This window comes from Erpetoichthys calabaricus, chromosome 4, assembly GCF_900747795.2.
Source record: "Erpetoichthys calabaricus chromosome 4, fErpCal1.3, whole genome shotgun sequence".
NCBI classification, from domain to species: Eukaryota; Metazoa; Chordata; class Cladistia; order Polypteriformes; family Polypteridae; genus Erpetoichthys; species Erpetoichthys calabaricus.
This window is the reverse complement of record NC_041397.2, coordinates 304853404-304871641: the sequence shown is the minus strand read 5'-3', so window position 1 is coordinate 304871641 and position 18238 is coordinate 304853404. Positions and strand designations below refer to the sequence as shown.

Below are 18238 nucleotides of genomic sequence, written 5' to 3'. Positions count from 1 at the left end.
ACAAACAATGAGCAACTTGACTGAATCCATCACAGATTTCATCCTCATTGGATTTCCTGGACTTCAAGACTACAAGAACATTCTGTTTGGCTTCTTTTTGGCTCTGTTTTTGGTCACCTGTTCTGGAAACCTTTGCATCCTCGTTTGGTAATACTCGATCAGAGGCTTCACACTCCAATGTATTTTTTTCTATGGAATTTAGCTCTGTTAGATGTTCTTACAGTCACAGCAATCATACCAAAAATGCTGGCTGTGTTTTTAGAACATAAAACGATTTCCTTTGACACCTGTTTTGTGCAAATGTATATGATCATCTCCTTTGGGGCAACTGAAATTTTACTTGTGGCAGCAATGGCCTACGATCGCTATGTTGCAGTTGTGAAGCCTTTGCATTACAATGTAATTATTAATCTCAAAACCTGTATAGTAATTGCAGCTACCGTTTGGATACTGGGATTCCTGATGCCATTAATACCAGTCACCTTGGCCTCTTACTTACCATTTTGTGGTTCAAATCAAATCATGCACTGTTTCTGTGACTATCCAGCGGTGATCTCTTTAGCCTGTACTGATGTTTCAAGACATGCCATTGGTTCCCTGTGTCTTGTTCTAATTGTTGTCTATGTACCTTTTATATTTGTGTTGTGGACATATCTAAAAATTATAACTTCTGTAATTAAACTTAAAACGGAAGGAAGCCACAAGAAAGCCTTCTCAATGTGTTTTTCTCATGTGATTATTGTGCTGTTCTACTACATTTCCACTGCCATTGTTTATATTGGAATGAGAATAGACAGCATCTCTTATGACGGACGAATTTTGATTGGAGGACTTAATTATTTTTTTACTCCCATGGTTAATCCGATGGTTTACAGTTTGAGAAACGAAAAGATAAAGGCAGCTGCACAGAAGTATTTTAGAATTTACATTATCTTTCCAGGAAAAACACACCCTTCTGTCCGTAGTTTATGAATAATTCCACTTAAAAAGACTTCTTTAACAGTGGATACTTGTGCTTTGATTATAAATCACTTTACTCCAAAACAGTGAACCTGCAACAGATTTTATTTCAAACATCTGGAAAGTTTATTACTGGCTACAACATTGAGCTGTGCATAAAATACAAAAATGGCAGTTCAAGTTCCATAAGTGCTACACTGTATGATGCTGAGGGAGTCACTTCATATGCCACAGGTTTAAAAATATAAACAAAAAGACAATTATACAATTATGATTTTTCCGTTATTGTAAATAAATGTGTTAAATACATAGGTACAACATAAAATGTAAAGTTGTTTTGCACTACTGCAAATCATACATTCAGTGTTTGATGAAGTTGACTTTTGATAACAGAAAAAATAAATTTCTTTCCCATAAATTCAAGTTGTATCTTAATAAAATGGAAATAGTTTTATATTTAATGTAGTGATTTAACTTAAGATAAGTTCTATTCAAAAAACACAGCATGGTATCAAAGCACACGTGAAGAATTAGTTATATACGTATATATATATATACTCGGTATACTATGTACTCGGTACTCTTATATATATATAAGAATAAAACTATTTTATGATACGTGATTAGTTTTTTTCTCCCTTTGTGGATCTCTAACTGCAAATATATATATATATATATATATATATATATATATATATATATAATCCACCCTGGCCACATGAAAACATTATACAATACTTCCGCCTTCCCTCTGTATATATATATATATGAAGTCTCTTTATATTAAATCTACACAGACATTTTATCACCTGTGTCAGAAACGTTGTGAAAGTGCTTATCACCAGGATGGTAATTCCTACACCATCAAACTTCACAGGTGACATAGTATACCGAGTACATTATTCTTTTGCAAGATAAATTCCTACATAAGAACATAAGAAATTTGTCACTCGTTTGTTTAGCTAATAGCTGAAATATCCCAATGTCTCATCCAGGTTCTTCTTAAATGTTCTCAGGGTTTTCCACAACTCTTTGCGTAAAGAAGTGCTTCCTGGCTTCAGTCTTGAATGTACGTCCCCTTAATTTTCATGACTTAATTTCATGACTCCATTCTTCCACTAAAGTCAAACATCATTGCATTGTAGTGCAAATCCTTCTGGCACTAAGCCCAAGTCAAGAACATTAGTTATTTGGCTTAGTGAGAAAAATAAAATTGTTCAATAAACTTCATGCTGGAATGTCGGCTGTGATTTGATGTTATTGAATTGATCAGCAGGCTAGAGATTTCAAGGTTGCTGGTCCCAAAATTAACTATGAACTCACCTCTGATATCTTTAAAGATCTCAAGCAGCACATAAAGCAGATGTCGCTAATGGATTATGTCACGTCAGTGTGTCCTTCATGCTCTCCAGTGCCATGAAGGCAAGAGTATTGGAAGTGACATCGAGACACATTTGCAAAACAAAGATGCTGATGAAGCGGTGCGAGGCAATTTAAGGTATCCCAGCATTACGATTCTTTTTGTAGGTGTGAAAGAAAGGCTCCAAGCGCATAAAGGTTTGGGGTTTTCCGGTCTCGTATACTGTAACAGAAATATTAATTTGACAAAGCAAAGTTCAGTATTGGCATTCATAACAACAGCCGCCATGATGGCGGAGAGAGGAACATTTATCGGGAGAGACCGGAAATAGGTGAATGGACTGCTGGGAAGGAACCGTAATGGATGCTGGGATTACTGACGTCATCAGGGAGCGACAGAGGGAAGGCGGAAGTATTGTATAATGTTTTCATGTGGTCAGGGTGGATTCAAGAGAGAGAGGTTAGTACCCCACCATTCCCTTCTGACATATGGTTTCACGTCACGTTTTGAGTCGTTCCACGGCTCCCTAATCGCGCATGCGTGACATGAGGGGCCCAGACCCATCAGGTTGGGCGGACCAAACCGAGAGGTCGTGAACCCGGGAGAGGGCATCAGCATTGGCTTGAAGGAGACCCCGGCGATAAGTGACAGTAAACTTATAGGGCTGCAGGTCCAAAAACCACCTGGTGACTCGGGGGTTCGACTCCTTGTGTAGGGCCATCCACTGGAGAGCAGCATGGTCTGTCACTAGGGTGAACTTGCAACCCAGCAGATAATACCGCAGATGAGTCACCGCCCACTTAATGGCCAAGACCTCCCTCTCCACTGCCGCATACCTGGTCTCCTGGTCCAACAGTTTCCGACTCAGGTATATTACGGGGTGTTCGGCACCATCGACGCTTTGGCTCAGCACGGCGCCCAGGCCTGTGTCTGAAGCGTCGGTCTGGAGAATAAAGGGCAAAGAGAAGTCAGGAGTGTGTAATATAGGTGCCAATGTCAGGACCTTCTTTAGGTCACTGAATGCTTGTTCCGCTTTATCGTTCCATACCACATACACAGGGGCCCCTTTCTTTGTGAGGTTTGTCAAGGGTGCTGCCCTCTCAGAGAAACGGTGAACAAACCAGCGGTAGTACCCCGCTAACCCCAAGAAGGCTTGCACCTGTTTCTTGGTATTCGGACGGGGCCATTCAAGGATGTCTTTTATTTTGGAACATTGTGGCTTCACCTGTCCCCGCCCCACTAGTTAGCCTAAATATTTGGCCTCCCTCAGGCAGAAGAAACACTTGCGGGGATTGATGCGGAGACCGGCCTTCGCTAGCGTTGCGAGGACGGCGAACACCTGCAGTATATGTTCCTACCAGGTGCCGGAATAAATGACCACGTCATCTAGGTAGGCGGCACAGTAGGGCTGGTGGGGCCGGAGCACTCTGTCTACCAGACGTTGGAAGGTCGCTGGTGCCCTGTGCAGTCCAAATGGAAGGACCTTATACTGTCAATGTCCACTAGGGGTACTAAATGCTGTTTTTCTCTTTCGCGGATGCCGTTAAGGGAATTTGCCAGTACCCTTTGGTCATGTTGAGTGTAGTCAGATATTGAGCCTTATCCAAGCGTTCAAGTAGGTCGTCGACCCTAGGCATGGGATAGGCATCAAATTTGGAGACCTGGTTCAGATGTCTAAAGTCGTTGCCGAACTTCCAGGAACCATCTGGTTTGGAAACAAGGACGATAGGACTGGACCAGGGACTATAACTCTCCTCAGTGATGTCCATGTCCAACATCCGCTGGATTTCGAGCTCCACCTCTGCACATTTTGCCTCCGGAAGGTGATAGGGTCTCTCCCTGACTACCACCCCAGGCTCGGTAATGATATCGTGCTCAATCAGTGAAGTACGGCCAGGTGACTCGCTAACCACTTTGGAGAATGCCCGGATCGCTTGTTCAGGCTCCTGCCGTTGGAATGGTTTTGGGTCTGGACCGAGGTTAAGGAGGGCGGAGTCTCCTCCCGATCTCTCCACGGTTTCAGTAAGTTCACGTGGTACACCCTCTCATTCGGTCGACGATTCGGTTGTTTCACCAAATAGTCTACCACCCCCTTACGCTCCTTTACCTCATATGGGCCCTGCCAATGAGCCAGCAATTAGAATGGGAGGAGGGCACGAGTACTATCAGCACGGTCCCCGGGGTGGAACTCCCTGAAGACAGCATTCCGATTGTAACACTGGGCTTGTGCTGTTTGAGCACGAACCATATGCTCTTTTAGAATAGGCCGAATCTTATTCATCCTATCACGCAGTAGCACGATGTACTCCAACACATTAGTGGTGGGAAGAACCTCACTTCCAGCCTTCTTTTAAAATATCCAAAAAGTCTCCAGGGATGGCGCCCATATAGCAGCTCGAAAGGGGAAAAACCCGTGGAGGCTTGTGGCACCCTTCCGGTAAGCAAAGAGCACGAGCGGTAAAAGCTCGTCCCAGTTCCTACCATCCGTGCTGACTACCTTTCGTAACATCTGCTTAAGCGTCTGATTAAAGCGCTCTACCAATCCATCGGTTTTGTGGGTGGTAGACAGACGTTTTAAGATGTTTAATACGGAGCAACTTGGCCACCTCCCTGAACGTATCCGAAGTAAAGGGAGTACCTTGGTTCGTGAGGACTTCTTTAGGTATTTCCACTCTAGAAAAAAAGTTTGACCAATTCTCGTGCGATATTCTTTGAATTGGCGGAGCGTAACGGTACTGCCTCTGGATACCAAGTCGCGTAGTCAACCATGACTAGTATATATTTCTGGCAAAGGTTCGAAGGCTCCAGGGGTCCAACAAGATCTATACCGATCCTTTCAAAGGGAATGTCAATAAGGGGAATAGGAACTAGAGGAGCACAGTCCCTCCTAGGTATCTGACAGGTCTGGCACTCCGGGCAGGACTGACAGAAGCATCGGACCTACTCATTTATTCCCGCCAATAGAAACGCATTTTAATTCGTTCTAGCGTCTTTTGGGTCCCCAGATGGGCACCCAGGAGGTGGGAGTGTGCTAGTTCGCAGACCTCCTGCCGGAAAGTTCGCGGCACTAACAACAACTTCACGCACTCCGCCTTCGTGGCTTGTGACCTGATATAACAGATCATTTTCTAATACAAAGTAGGGCTCCGGTGGTAAGGAACTGTCTGACATTTGGCCATCTACGGAAACAATTGCATTCCCGGCAAACTTCAGGGAATTATCATTCCACTGTTCTCTTTTGAATTACGCGGAAGTAGCTCTAAACTGGTGATTCATAACGTCTAAGGGGTCAGTACGCTTGGGAGCACTATAGGCTCTGGCTCGGGCCCTCATCCGGGTCAGGGTCCGATGCCAGAGAATCTTCCCCCCGGCTACTGATGTCATCATTGTTTACCGGTATGCATGTCGTGGGAGCCGCGGGGATGGCGCCTCGTCCACCCATAACAAGACCCAATTTAGACCCAGGAGTGGTTTCCCGTCTACCGCTTTTATTATACGACCAGTCGTGTCCCAAAATGACTGGAAAAGGAGGCTCGGGCAACACCGCGACCGATAACTGAGTCAGGCCACCTTTCCAGGAAATGTAACATTTCGCAGACCTATATGACTTGGTCTCCCCATGTACAGAAGTCACCCTTACATACTGGTTCCGCCATTGTTGCGGTAGAACGTAACGGCAAGTGACAATGGTTATGTTGCTGCCGGAATCAAACAAGGCAAGTACGGAATGACCATTAACTAAAACCACTCCCGTATTAGGAACAGCCAGAGGGTTTGGCAGAGCACAGTACCTCTCCGAAGTGGCCCAAGTGCAGTCTATCGGCTCTTGCCTGGTATAGAGGACAGGCTGGCAACAGGTGACCGAGGTCCCCACACTTGAAACAGCGCGGGCGGGCCCGGTCTTTCCCTGGGCTTCGTCGGAGCTTCTGCCGCGTGACGGGTGTGCTCGGGGGTGGATGGCCCTTCCCTGTCGGGCCCCACGAACCGGCCTTTCCGACCCCCCGGTTCGGTGGACCCGCGAGCTGACGCTCCAGGACTTCCAGGAGTCTTTTTCATGTCTTTATATGGATGTCTACAGACCTGCTGGGCGAGATATCCTGGCATGGCATTTACTAACCCCTCACACGCCACCTGTTCCACTACTCTGCATGCTTGGGGGACCTTCTGGCCTTAGCCAGTGACCCATCTTTCCCCAGAAGTCAAAAGCTTTGGGCTCGGGCAGGTTGATCGGGGTCAAATTGCCAGTTCCGCAACTCGCTCGCCTGCTGGTCCTTGGTGATGCCGTAGCGGCTAAGGATCTCCGGCTTTAGGAGGTCATAATTCGTGGCCTCCTCCTCGGGGAGGTCGTAATAGGCCCGCTGCGCGGCGCCCTTCAAGTAAGGAGCCAAAATGGACGCCCATTCCCGCCCATGGCCACTGATTCCGAGAGGCTGTCCTCTCGAAAATGCCCAGGTATGACTCAATGTCATCTGCGTCGGACAGCGGGGCAATTGGAGGAGGCGGAAGTCGAGCGGGCTCCGGTCTTACCGGTACAGCCGCGGTCAGTCTGGCTTTGGTTTCCCTCCAATTCTCTTTGCGTTGCGGCGTGTGAAATTTGAAAGGTTTTAATCTGGGATGCCATCCCCGTCATAACTTCATTCAGGTCTTGTCCTTCTGACATTTTTTGGACCTTTTGTATCCTGCCGGCTACGCCACTATGAAAGAAAGACTCCAAGAGCATAAAGGTTTGGGGTTTTCCGGCCCCATATACTGTAACAGAAATATTAATTTGACAAAGCAAAGTTCAGTATTGGCATTCATAATAACAGCCGCCATGATGGTGGAGAGGGGAACATTTATCGGGAGGGACCAGAAATAGGTGAATGGACTGCTGGGAAGGAACCGTGGATGGATGCTGGGATTACTGATGTCATCGGGGAGCGACAGAGGGAAGGCGAAAGTGTTGTATAATGTTTTCATGTGGTCAGGGTGGATTCATGGTGGCGGTGCGGTCCTTCTTTCTGCAGAGATAAAGAGAGAGAGGTTAGTACTCCACCATTCCCTTCTGACATATGGTTTCATATAACGTTTTGAGTCATTCTGCGGCTCCCTAATCGCGTGTGCATGACATAGGCTTCAGGGATTCTAGTGTTAATCATGTGTGAATTGTTAGATATGTTGTTTTAAACTGTGGAACAGAAAAGTAAATCAATGAAAAATGTCTCCTTGTCTCAGACATTACAGAGGGCACTTTAATTTGCTATGGAAAAAGTGTCTTAAGTAAAACATTTTTATCACCTTTTTTTAATTGCATGGAACACTGGATCAAACATACAATAAAGCCTTAAACATATCCATTATGTCCATTTTGAAATTGGAAAGATTTTAATTTCAGAAAACAAGCCTTCTGCATTTTGTAGGTACGTGTAAGAACAAAAGAAAACTGTTTGTTGCCATTTTGTGGTTCAAATCAAATCATGCGTTTCTGTCACGTTTCTGTGACTATCCAGCGGTGGTCTCTTTAGCCTGTACTGATGTACATTTTATTACAGATTCTTTTCTCTGGTTTAAGTACATGTTCTGGGTCACTTGTCTTTTCACAGCAACCACAATGGTTGAAATTTCCATTTACAACCCCAAATCATTTACTTTGACTTTTATTTCATTGCAGACAGTATGAGCCCACGTTAGTTCATGTTTCATCTGGTCAACTTCATTCCATTTGTTAATTTATATCATTCCTGCAATTCAGTCCTGCAACACATTCCAAAAAAAAGCCAGGACAGGAGAAAATTAGGACCAGTAATGAGGTAAAATAATGGGATTTCAAACAGGTGATGTCAACAGCTGATTGTAATCTTGATTTGGTACAAAAGCAGCATCCAACGGAAGGCTGAGTCTTTGAGGAGCAAACTGGGGCAGAAGACCCCAGTTTGTCAACAAATGATGTGAGAAAATTATTGAACTGTTTTAAAAACAATGTTCCTCAAAGAACGATTGGAAGGGATTAACATATTTATCCCTCTACAGTGCCTAATACAGTAATCCCTCACCTATCGCGGGGGGTTACGTTCCAGAGCCCCCCGCGATAGGTGAAAATCCGCGAAGTAGCGACCTATATTTATTTTATTATTTATACATATTTTAAGGCTTTATAAACCCTTCCCACACTCTTATAAACCTTTCTCACTCTCTTGTTAACCTTTCCCATGCTCTTATAAACACTTCCTATGCTCTTAAACACTTTCTGCATTCTTAAACACCGCAGACCAACACTGCACACTGCACGCAGCGATCAGACGTCAATGTGTCTGCACTCGCTTTGTGAAGGGGGGCAGCTGAACTCTGAGGCAGAGCAGAAATGGACTTTGTGCTGCTTCTGCCAAAAATGCCTGCTTGTCGCTCTGCGCGTTCGGAAGGAGAAGGAGGAGTGGGGGTGTGTGAGGGCTGAACGCAAGTTCGCTCAAACCCCCTCCCGGGAGGCGCAGTACGCTCCTGCCACCTTCGCATTGTCAAGGGGGTGGGGGAGCTGAATGAACGCTAAGGAGAAGTGGATTTTGTGCTGGCTTTGTGCGGCTTGTCGCTCTGCGTGTCAATAATTTAAAAGCCTTGTACATCACCAATTTTCCTGTCTCACTGTCTTGTCTTGCGTGAAGTTAAAAATGTTTTATAATAGTGAGATGTTACTCATATCCTTAGCCCGACATCCCACATATCATATGTGTTAACAAAGTGTGTTTTATAACTTTACATGTGTTTAAAGCATGTGGGATGGGTATTTTAAGGCTTAAACTATAAAAATGTTTATTTATATGGTCTTTCTATATCGCGGATTTTCTCCTGTTGCTGATGGGTCTGGAACATAACTTCCGCGATAGGCGGGCAATCACTTGTATTTAAAAAACCGCGAAGTCGTGAATCCGCGAAAAGTGAACCGCGAAGTAGCGAGGGATTACTGTATAAGTAAAACAGTCAAGGAATCTGGAGGAATTTCAGTGCATAAAGTGCAAAGGCGCAAGCCTAAGTTGAACACCCATGATCTCCGAATCCCCCAGACTGCACTGCATCAAGGACCGTCACTCATCAATAGCTGATATAATCACATGGCATGGAATCACTTTTGAAAACCTTTGTCAAGCACAACAATATGGAGTTACACACACAAATGCCAGCTGTACAAAAAATATGCACAGTGATAACCATGTCCAAGAGTGGAATTGACTTCTCTAGGCACTCAGGAATCTGGGATGGACCATCACAGACTGCAAACGTGTAAAAAAAAGCATTCCAGATGTTTTTTGGAAGAAAAAGATGTTGTGTACTCCGGACCTAGGTCAAAAACAACCATCCAGTCTGTTACCAGCAACAAGTCTGAAAGCCAGGGTCTGTCACGGTATGGGTTGTGTCAGGGCTCTTGGCAAAGGTCATTTATACTTCTGTGTTGGTAACATTAATGCAGATTAGTAAACTGAGCGTTTAGAGCAGCATTTTGCTGCCTTTAAGACGACATCTTTTCAGGGAACGTCTATGCATTTTTCAACATGACAATGCAAAACCACATATTTGTACTGTACTGGCCTTCCTGCAGTCCTCACCTGTCTCTAATAGAGAATAAGTGGAGAATTTTGAAATGAAAAATGCAATGACGATCCCGTACTATGACACACTGTACCGTTGCAGGAAGAATGGGACAAAATAACAATTAAAATGCTTCATTGCTTGGCGCATGCTCAGTGCCAAAATGTCTTTTTAAGTGTTGTAAGAAGGAATGGCGACATTACAAAGTGGAGAATCCTTTTCCATGCCATCCCAAATTTTTTCTGATTTGGGGTTGTAAATAAGGAATTAAGATAACACAAAACCAAGTATGTGTCTGTTGTTGTTTAGCAATGCATTACCCTTCTATTAAAATGAATTCAATCTTGGGATGAAAAAAAAAGTGTTTCCACGTTGCCTGTGTCTGTAACCTGCTGTACTTCCAAACATGTTCTATGTGAGTTATTGTACTATAGATAAGTGTGTAGCAGGGTCTAAATTTGTATTATCTTATAGCGTCTTTCTTCTTCTTCTTTCGGCTGCTCCCGTTAGGGGTTGCCACAGCGAATCACCTTCTTCCCATATACTTTCTGTCCTCTGCATCTTGTTCTGTTACACCAATCACCTGCATGTCCTCTCTCACTCAACATCATAAACCTTCTCTTAGGCCTTCCTCTTTTCCTCTTCCCTGGCAGGTCTATCCTTAGCATCCTTTTACCAATATACTCAGCATCTCTCCTGTGCACATGTCCAAACCAAAGCAATCTCGCCTCTCTGACTTTGTCTCCCAACCATCCAACTTGAGTTGACCCTCTAATGTACTGATTTCTAATCCTATCCATTGTCGTCACACACCACCAATGTAAATCTTAGCATCTTTAACTCTGCCACCTCCAGCTCCGTCTCCAGCTTTCTGGTCAGTGCCACCGTCTCCAATCCATATAGCATAGCTGGTCTCACTGCTGTCCTTTAGACCTTCCGTTTCACTCTTGCTTATACCCGTCTGTCACAACTCCTGACAACTCTTCTTCACCCATTCCACCCTGCCTGCACTCTCTTTTTCACCTCTCTCCCACAATTCCCTTTACTCTGTATTGTTGATCCCAAGTATTTAAAACTCATCCACCTTCGCCAAATCTACTCCCTGCACCCTCACCATTCCACTGACTTCCCTCTCATTTTACACACATGTATTCTGTCTTGTTCCTACTGACCTTCATTCCTCTCCTCTCTAGAGCATATCTCCACTTGTCCAGGGTCTCCTCAACCTGCTCCCTACTATTGCTACAGATCACAATGTCTTCAGCAAACATCATAGTCCACGGGGACTCCTGTCTAATCTCGTATGTCAAACCTGTCCATCACCATTGCAAATAAGAAAGGGCTTAGAGCCAATCCCTGATGTAAATCTCTCCTCCAACATGCATTCGTCACTCCTACCGCAGACCTCTCTACTGTCACACATCCCTTGTACATATCCTGTACCTCTCTGCCTTTCCTGACTTCCTCATACAATACCACAGCTCCTCTCGAGGTACCTTGTCATATGCTTTCTCCAGGTCCACAAAGACGCAATGCAACTCCTTCTGGCCTTTTCTCCATCAACATCTTTGCATCTGTGGTGCTCTTTCTTGGCATGAAACCATACTGCTGCTCAATAATCATCACCTCACTTCTTAACCTAGCTTCCACTACTCTTTCCCATAACTTCAATGCTGTGGCTCATCAATTTTATACCCCTGTAGTTACTATAGTCCTGCACATCCCCCTTATTCTTAAATATCGGCACCAGTACACTTTTCTCCACTCCTCAGGCATCCTCTCACTTTCCAAGACTCCATTAAACAATCTGGTTAGAAACTCAATGCCATCTCTCCTAAACACCTCCACGCTTCCATAGCTATGTCATTTGGACTAACAGCCTTTCCATTTTTCATCCTCTTCATAGCTGTCCTTACTTCCTCCTTGCTAATCTGTTGTACTTCCTGATTCACTATCTCCACATCATCCAACCTCTTCTCTCTCTCGTTCTCTTCATTCATCAGCCTCTCAAAATACTCTTTCCATCTGCTCAACACACTCCTCGCTTGTGAGTATGTTTCCATCTTTATCCTTTATCACCCTAACCTGCTGCATATCTTTCCCAGCTCGGTCCCTCTGTCTACCCAATCGGTACAGGTCCTTTTCTCCATCCTTAGTGTCCAACGTCTCATATAACTCATCATATGTCTTTTCTTTAGCCTTCGCCACCTCTCTCTTCACCTTGCGCCTTATCTCCTTGTACTCTTGTCTACTTTCTGCATCTCTCTGACTATCCCACTTCTTCTTTGCCATCCTCTTCCTCTATATACTCTCCTGTATTTCCTTATTCCACCACCAGGTTTCCTTTTCCGCCTTCCTCTTTCCAGATCTTCATTCTTCTCCTTGACACCATACCTACCCATCACCTCCTCGTCTCCACTGTTCCCTTCACCAACATGCCCATTGAAATCCGCTCCAATTACCACTTTCTGTCCCTTGGGTACACTGTTCATCACTTCATCCAACTCACTCCAAAAATCTTCTTTCTCCTCCATCGCACACCCAACTTGCGGAGTATATGCACTAACAACATTTATCATCACACCTCCAATTTCCAGCTTCATAATCATTACTCTGCCTGACACTCTTTTCACCTCCAAAACACTCTTTGACATACTGTTCCTTCAGAATAACTCCTACGCCATTTCTCCTCCCATCCACACGAAGAAAGAACAATTTGAATCCACCTCCAATCCCCCTGGCCTTACTCCCCTTCTATTTAGTCTCTTGCATGTACAATAAATCAACCTTCCTTCTCTCCATCATATCAGCTAACTGTCTCCCCTTACCAGTCATACTGCCAACATTCAAAGTTCCTACCTTCAGTTCCACTCTCTTTACTTTCCTCCTCTCCTCCTGCCTCTGGATACGTCTTCCCCCTCATTCTTCTTCTTCTGCCAATAGTAGCCCAATTTCCGACAGCACCCTGTTGGCTAACAGTACTGGTGGCAGTCGTTGTTAACCTGGGACTCGACCGATCCGGTATGGAAATTTGTATTATTGTGTTTATTTATTATGCATCATTGAATCACAGTCAGTTTAATTTGGATTTTTGATGTGGATCACCAGAAAAAGACTCTTTAGTGTAAAAGTGAAAACACATCTCTGCAGACTAGTCTAAATTAATATGTAACACACAATAGAATTGATCACATAACTATTCACCCTCTTTAATGTAACACTACTAAATCATTACTGGTGCAGCCAATCAGTTGAAGAGGTCACAGTCCAATGGAGATCACCTGCCTGTAGTCAAGGGATTTCAATTGACTGTCATCTAAATGCACCTTCTTCTGGAAGGTCCAACTGGTGGGGAGTCAGTATGGTGGCCTAAGTTACATAATGTTCTAAAAGTTAAAACAGGTTTCCCAGTTCTCAGAATTGCCATGCTGTTAGTTGTCTCTTATTGGATCAATGGATTTTGTGACATTTTATTTTGGAAATTCATATTAACTTTTGTACAACGCATGTAGAATACTCTGCAAATGGTATTTTAATATCAATTCACCAAATACTTAGTATGCTGTGATGAAAATTTAACCATGTCTACCCAACTACAGCCAAACCTATAGTATCTTTTTTTAGAATAATAATGTAATTAATTCCCCAAGCAAATTGATCCTCCTAATTAGAAAGAACCTTACCAGTTCTTTTGGGATGGCTTGGAAAGCCAATAAAATGCAATGAACAGCCCCGGCTTGTGTCTTAAAGTTTGGGTTTCTAATAAAGGAAAGGCGGTGACAGAGCTGACTCAGGTATGTATTACTACACAGTATGTCTGCTGTTATGTCATTTATTGTATACTTTTACTCAATGTATAGTTTCAGAAAGTCTTATTTTTGCTTATTCACAAGAAGTTTATTATATTTTTATTGTAATGTAATGTAAACAATACACTCCTTGGAAATATTTTTGTTTTAAACGTTTAACTGATCATAATAATACATTTTAACAGAACTTTAAACAGGAAGGGAATCCATAAATTCTCAGAATCGCTCAATAGCACAGGAGCAGGGTGTATTTATCAAATGAGCCAAAAAGTATCACATGCCTAGAGTCTGGTTACTTACTCCACTGAGTGGCATCGTGCTGAGTTGATGAGGTGCAGATTTCTGCCATTTATTCTACAATCACACAGGTGGCTTTGAAGGAGTTTTTTCCTCCATTCTACCAGGGAAAATTTTAAACACACAACGTTTATTGTCTTTTTTGACACTGATGGACTTGATGATAAAGTGTTTTGTCACCCCGTAAACAGATTGTTAATCAGTAACATTACACTGAACTGCTGAAGGAAAATATCAGAATAAAAGAACATCCGGAGACAGTGGCTCACCTGCACACAAACATTTTGTCAGTCAAAACAGTTTTTTGATTACAATGTAGCTGCTGCCTCGCACCCCCCATATTTGCCAGATCTCGCTCTCTGTTTCTTCTGTTTATTCCCAAAATTAAAATGAACGGGCTGTAGTGAAGAATATTAGTCATCATGGAAGTAATTTGTGAAAAAAATGTTAAAGGCTCTGGACATGGTAAAATAAGAGGAGTACAGAAAATGAACAGGAATGGGAGAAGCGCTGGGGCGAGTGTATTACTTCTAAAGGAAAGTATTTTAAGGTAAATGAAAGGGAACTGCTGTAAGTTTTACAATAAATACTTTTTAAAACAATTCTGAAGATTTTGAGTCCTGTCCCCCCCAGTATTATACTTCAGTTTAAATAGATATCATTATTAAAGAATTAACTGAGATTGAGATTATACTTATTATTACAATCAAGTTTCATATTTCTGCATTCTTTTTCATTGGAAAATGTGTTCTTATTACCACAACTAAAAAACTCTCTTGCCTTCCAGATACTGTAATAGTGTTTCACTAAGAACAGGCTTGTTTATCATTATTTATTATTAAAATTAGTAACAAAATCCAAAGTTGATTTTTTGCATGTTCATAAATGAAAGATTTGTGTGTGTTGACAAAACGTCCTGTGTGATAAACAACGGGAGCCATTTATTGTCTCTTTAGATTTTCTAGTGTGACCCAATTTGGACATCTAACTTAATTTATTTTAGCAGCAAAACTGCTAAATTTCTGCCAATTTATTAAGGATTTCTTTGGTTTACTAGCTCATGATACATCATCACCTTTGATACTCCCACTCCAAAGCATTATGACATCTTGATCTATAAGCCATCAAGAATAACTGGTTAAACTAGCAGAGGAGCCATAGCAGGATCCTTAAAAAAAAAAAAAAACTAAAAATTATATAGAGAAAATCACTATCATTACCATAATTACAACAAAATATATTTGTATAATTTCATAGAAAGATTGTCTCGCAAACAGTAAAAGAAAAAATACTATTAGAAAAAAGAAATAATAGCATCAAAATCCATAATAAACAAAGGGGAAAATAAGCCTTTACAAAAATGAAATATATGTAAAATATATTTAAAAAATATTTTACTACTTCTCTTAATGTAATTGAAAATGTTATAAAGTACTTTATGGTTGAATATATTATCTTACAGTATGCTGTTTGGTATTGTAAACTATGTAAACAACTTCTGGTTTTATAAATTGTTCTGAAAATGAAAAAATATAGATAGATAGATAGATAGATAGATAGATAGATAGATAGATAGATAGATAGATAATTCTTCATGTATCAAATACTAGGAATAATATGCTGTCAGATATAATTTAGAAAACAATTACAATATATTTTAATAAATGCTATGTTTTTATAAAATTGATGTAAACTGTGTCACAGCACAAATTCTAAATGCATTATTAACCAAATACAAATAAGTAGTAATGCTGTACGTTGGACGCAGCCAGAGCTGCCTACTTGAACTACTCTTAATGAGTTACTGCAAGTTTAAAATAAATTAGAATCAATGGGAAGACTGTGCTTAGGATTTTCCAGAATAAATAAGAAGACATGAATGATCTGCCATGGGTCTGGTAACACAGTGTACTGCTTTAAAATATACAGTATTTGAATATCTTTTTAACAACATGTTAGCATAAATATATTTTTATTATATTTCAGATATAATCTTAAAAATATATTTATTTTAATTACAGATTTTCTGTTATATAGAAAGGTAAGTCTACATATTTTTGTGTATACTGAAATATATTTAATTCTCATAAGGATCATGTTAATTGAATTCAGGTTTCGGTTCTCTAAAGGGTTGAACTGGAAAATGTTCGTGTTTGATATAAAAAAATAAAATCCTATGGTCAGGGAAGAAAGAAAAATAAATCTGTAGAGATTTCCAGAGCAAATGACTGCCCAGCCCCACCTGGAAATTGTACAGTCATGTCTACATATGATGCAATGCCCTGGAGATTCAGTTCTGCAGGTCTCATCACTACAGAATCTTCTTTATCCTTTATAGCATCAAAGGTGACTGCAGGGTGCTGAAGCCAGGTGGCAGTAGTGCAGAGACCACCAGAGGATGCTAGAAAGATGAAAAAAAAAACAACAAACAATTATTTAGCATTTAAAACGTTTAAACAACAGCAACAGTTGTAGAAGTATACTTTTAATGTGTATGTGTGTCTTTGTTAGCATTTTATTATTGGCACTATTCTGAGGAGATAGGTACATACCGTATATACTCACATATAAGTTGGGCCTTGAAACCCAAAAAAATTCATCATAAAATCAAGACCCAACTTATACGCCTGTTCAAAAATGCAACACTTTTTTTTTTTACATCTTCTTGTCTTCTCCAATCTTGCATCAGTTTCTCAGACACATCAAACTTTGTTGCAGCAGCGCAGTTACCAATTCCTTTCGCTACTTCAACGACATTTAATTTAAAATCAGTTTCATATTTTCTTCTGAACAAACGCTTCATCGCAGACAAGGGATGCTCTTACAGGTGTAAACACAAAAAAACACAAATCAGTGCAAACGTCACTTCGGAATAGTTTGGGTACTACCATGTGGTCACGTAGGCACAATAGAGAGAGAGAGAGAGGTTAGGAGCACACGCTGATACAGCTCATTGCCACACCCACATAGAAAAAAAGGCAGTGTGCTCCATGATTACTCTCTCAGGTGGGCGTTAGCATATCATAAGCTCTTGGACCAATAGCGTGAGTTTTCTGCATTCGACTTATACAACCAGTGGAGTGGTGGCTCTGAGGCTAGGGATTTGCACTGGCGATTGGAAGGTTGCAGGTTCGAATCCTGTAAATGCCAATAGGGACTCTGCTCTGTTGGGCCCTTGAGCAAGACCCTTAACCTGCAATTGCTGAGCACTTTGAGTAGTGAGAAAAGCGCTATATAAATGCAAACAGTTATTATTATAATATACCAGAAATTACACAATGAAATCAAGTCCCGACTTATCCGAGGGAGAACTTATCTGTGAGTATATAGGGTAAGAATTTTTTTATTGTATTATGTACAAATGAAAATAAAGCTGAATTGAACTTAAAACATATTAGAAATTATGAAAAGAATGACTTAAAAAGTGTCTTTAATTTTTTTAAATGTCCATCTGCATAAGGGCTGTACTTGTCTGATGTATTTCTAGTGACAAAAATTGTAGTTTTTGTGTATACAAGCAAAAAGGCCTTCTCCCCTTACAAAAATTAAACATTTAGCAATATACCTCCAAAATATATGTATATAATATATGTAGTTCAAATATTTATTTAAGATTATATGTCTATAAATACAATGAAACATGCAATTCACTTCATATTTTAAGAATCATACTTCCAAATATGCTATGTATGAGACAAGCAATATGGTGTGCCCGATGTTTATTTCTTGCTTTATCTTTTAACCTGTAAAAGCTTAAATACCAGCTTTCTGAAAGAACCCAATTTATTTTGACCTCCCTGCAACTTTCTTTAATTCATCAAAGTAGGAAGATGCATCAGTACAGGTAGATCACTATGTTTTCCATGCTGAAACGTGTATAGTAAGCTTGGTGTTTTCCAACATTTGAAGAAAAATAATAAAAAATAAAAAAAGGTCAGAGTTCTACCAGTTTTTTTAAGTGGACATCTCTTTAATATTAGTTTCCGGAGACAAAAAGAAATACCACCAGAATAACAACTTTAATTATAAATAGGTCTAGAATATTACAGGACTGCTCACAAATGCAAGATTCTCAGGTAGCATATTAAAATTACAAAGTAACAAGGTGCCATCAAAATGAAAATGTTTAATGAAAGAATGTTAAAGAAAAACAAAATCCACTTTAGGTATGATTTATTTGAAAATACCTACTTTTAATTCCCATTTACAAACCAAGTATTGTAGTGATGGTAGAACACCATAGGTTACAACCTTT

The 18238-nt window shown here is 41.1% G+C and overlaps 1 pseudogene; it reads left to right on the top strand.

Annotated features, from left to right (window-relative positions):
* On the top strand, window positions 1-1139 carry LOC114641202 (olfactory receptor 6N1-like; annotated as a pseudogene).
* The last annotated feature ends 17099 nt before the right edge of the window (window positions 1140-18238 follow it).